We start from the raw sequence: 3,767 nt of genomic DNA, 5'->3' as shown, positions 1-3,767 counted from the left end.
CCATAGACCCTCTATGGTCACGGTTTTTTAGGGTGACCAAAAAAAAAAGCTATGGTCACGGTTTTTTTGGAAAGGGTGACCATAGAGTACCTATGGTCACGGTTTTTTAAAAAAGGGTGGCCTAAAAGGGTCTATGGTCACGGTTTTGAGGGGTGACCTAAAGGGGTCTATGGTCACGGTTTTTTACAGTGACCAAAAAGGATCTATGGTCACGGTTTTTCAAAAAAGGGTGACCTAAAACGGTCTATGGTCACGGTTTTGGGGGGTGGCCTAAAAGGGTCTATGGTCACGGTTTTGGGGGTGGCCTAAAACGGTCTATGGTCACGGTTTTGGGGGTGACCTAAAGGGGTCTATGGTCACGGTTTTTTACAGTGACCAAAAAGGGTCTATGGTCACGGTTTTTTGAAAAAGGGTGACCATAGAGTACCCTGTCCAAAACGGCGTCGTTTTCCCCTCCCCCCTTTTCGAAAATCAATTTTTTTGTAATTTTTTTTTAATTCCTTTCCCCAGAAGCCCAGAACGACGTCGCCCCCCCCAAATCCCCAATCCCGCTCCCAAAATTCTCCTTTCCCTCTTGTAAGTTCCACTCTCGGCTCTCTCTCCCTCTCAGCTCTGAACCCTCACTATCCGACGTAACCCCTTCCTTTCACTCTTCATCCTCTCTCCCTCTCCACCGTAATCGCAGCCGCAGTCTGTGATCTGTCACTCTCTCAACCCCCACTCTCCCAAACCCTCACTCATCTGTGCCTCTCACTCTCTCAACCTCTCACTCTGTCAACCCCTCACTGTCGCATCCCTCACCTCTATTGCGTTCAGATACCTACAAAAAAAGGTTAAGCTCTTTTCATGGGTTTTCAATTGTTTCAGTATTTTTTTATATTGATAATACCTGTGTGGTTTTCTTTTGTTCAAATTCATGCGTGGTTTCACGATTTCTTTTGTTTTTTAAGGTTCATTGTTTTTTTCACGAGTTCACGATTTCATGCGTGGTTTCATGCGTGGTTTCTTTTGTCCTTTTCTGTTTTTCCAGGAGCCCTCAATGCTGAACCCAGTTACTCATTCCAAGTGAGTTTCTTTTCTTGCTTTTCTTTTCTTTTCAATTTAAGTAGCTTAGTTTTTGCAATTAGGTAAGTTTTTTCAATTGTTTGTGCTCTTATTTTTGACACTGTGAGTTTTGGGCTGTGCTCTTTTTTCAATTTAATACCTGTGCTCTTTTTCAATTAGGTAACACAATTATAATTTTTTGTAGATTTCCGGTTTCCTTTAAAGATTATGGCTGCTGCTGTAACTGCGAGAACTGTTCGTGTTGTCATTGTTGTTTTTGATGGACCCAGTAGCTTTATTGCTTAACTAGGTTGGTGTTAATTTATGTAGTTGTGTGTTGTTAACTTGTTATAGTCTCTTGGTGTTAACTTGTTAACTTGTTAACTGCTGCTGCTGCATAAACAGTAAGAATCTCACTTCTTCAGGTTTTTATAGTCTCTTGATGTTTTGAACTCTATAATATGTTTGGAAATTGAGTAGTATCATGCTTTTCAGATTTGTCTGGTGTTGTGTGTTCTTTAGCTTTTACGTTGAATTCTTGCATCTTGAATCTTGTTCTTCTTGATGTTTTGAACTCTATAATATGTTTGGAAAATGAGTAGTATCATGCTTTTCAGATTTGTCTGGTGCTGTGTGTTCTTTAGCTTTTACGCTGGATTCTTGCATCTTGAATCTTGTTCTTCTTGATGTTTTGAACTCTATAATATGTTTGGAAATTGAGTAGTATCATGCTTTTCAGATTTGTCTAGTGCTGTGTGTTCTTTAGCTTTTACGCTGAATTCTTGCATGTTGAATCTTGTTCTTCCAACTGTGCTGTGTGTGAATTGCATGACCCTTGACATGGTTTCTTCACAATGCTGAAATTTGTTATGCTCCTAAGAAACTTTGTTGGAATTTGGAAAATTGGACCTGGTTCAATGAAATGTTCTGTTTTTGCTTATTACTATATTTTTAGTTTTTTTACCTTAGTTACGCAAATGACATTATTTTCATAATATTTCTCAATTTCCCCTTTGAATCATTTAATTGATAAGTACAGAAAAATGAATTAAAGTTGTTTAAATATTATTCCGCATTTCAGGAATACTCGTTGTGAATGTTGAAACGTGTAGTTGTGTTGTGGCTTATCTCAAGTGATAGCTTCTTTAACTCCGTTGCTAACACTGGCATCCGACAGTAAAACACCCCTACAAGTATTATGAGTAGAAAATAGCATTGTCTAATATTCTGCTGTAACAGAAATTGGTACAGGTTTTGTGAAGCATATTAAAATCGAATCACTTGTTTTCTAAGTCCTCTGCAATGCATTTGCTTTCTATTGGTTCAAGTTGCATGATTGTTATTGAGAAGCATTTACAGTTTATAAATATCTAATTATTATTTTCTACTGAAAAATATGAAGTAAAGTTGCTGATAACATTTTTAATATAGGATAACATTTTCAAGTGGCATCCACGTCGCTTGTTCCCTCTTTACCCATCAGGCCCCAGCTTTGGATCTTTATAGCACAAAAAAGCATGTTCAACCCTTTCCTCTCTCCCTCTCCCTCACATATTTTTTCATCACTAGAAATTAATTTCGTATAAATATTAAAATCATTACTAAAATAATAAATAAGACGATAAATATCTGTTATTGACATAATCAAGGCAAATTTTATAATATTTATGAATTAGTATTTAATTTTTGTTTAATTTATGTTTTATAATAAATTTTAATTTCTTTTAAATTTTGTATATTCGTATTTTAAAAAGTAAATATTAATTTTTTTTTATTTTTTTAGTAAGTTAAAGATTATCTTTTAAACACCATGATAATTAATTATTATAATAAAATAAATGTTCCAATTAATAAATTGATTCCAGAATTAAAAAAAGAAAACCGTTAATCATAAAGAGAGACTTATAGCCTGACTTCCTAATTTGAATCATATGACAAGCATATATAGGACAAAATTCATATTTAAATTCTTATTCATTACTTCCTCTTCAAATATCACTAGCTCTTAAATTTCTTTCAGGAAAATAGTTCTACACTTTGTAATAAGGGTGGAGATGGATTTCAAGTGGAGAAGAGAAAGGTGAAGACCAAGTTGACAGCAAGCGTTAAATTTTTAGCTGCACTGGTAATGGAGCTTGATAAAGCAGTTTTGACTTTGTTTTGTTTATTTTAGGTGATGCATTTAACCTTGATGGATCACAGAGTTGTTGAATGCTCTTTAGCTTCTCTTGAATTTTTTGTTTTGTTTTGTATACAGAATAATTTTTGTTGGACTGGTAAAAGACAAAGGGAGTTGACTAGTTGCTGTGACACTGTGTATAACAACTTCATATGGCATCTCAAAATGAAGGAACTAAGCAGTAAGTTTGTATCACACTTGTCATATAAAATAATTTGCTCTTCCATTTATTTAGCTAGTAAGGGTGTATATGCTAGCTAGATTGTCACTATAATTGACCTACTAGATCATGTTTAGTAAGATCAGATATTTACGTTGTTAGGTTTAATCATACTCTATCAAAAGATTGGATGGATTCACCAAGATTTGAGAACAAGTATATAGATGGTGTTAATAATTTTTTAGAGTTTGCCTTCTCAATGGGAAAACCGGTTGGAAGAGAAATCCAGTGTCCGTGTGCAAAGTGTGGAAACACTTATTGGCGTGAACGAGATGCCGTATATGAGCATCTTATTTGCTACGGGTTTGTCGAAGGTTATAAAAG

General features: G+C 35.2%; 1 long non-coding RNA gene across 1 annotated transcript; it reads left to right on the top strand.

Annotated features, from left to right (window-relative positions):
• The first annotated feature begins 541 nt into the window (after nt 1-541).
• Nucleotides 542-2,687, top strand: LOC107476501 (uncharacterized). The gene is made up of 4 exons (XR_008007451.1): nt 542-832; nt 1,031-1,065; nt 1,250-1,354; nt 2,476-2,687. It is a non-coding gene; the product is annotated as an uncharacterized LOC107476501 (long non-coding RNA).
• Nucleotides 2,688-3,767: the final 1,080 nt, after the last annotated feature.

This window comes from Arachis duranensis, chromosome 3 (genome assembly GCF_000817695.3).
Source record: "Arachis duranensis cultivar V14167 chromosome 3, aradu.V14167.gnm2.J7QH, whole genome shotgun sequence".
In the NCBI taxonomy this organism is placed as follows: domain Eukaryota; kingdom Viridiplantae; phylum Streptophyta; class Magnoliopsida; order Fabales; family Fabaceae; genus Arachis; species Arachis duranensis.
Note: the sequence above shows the minus strand (reverse complement) of the source record. Positions and strands in the feature narration are given on the sequence as shown.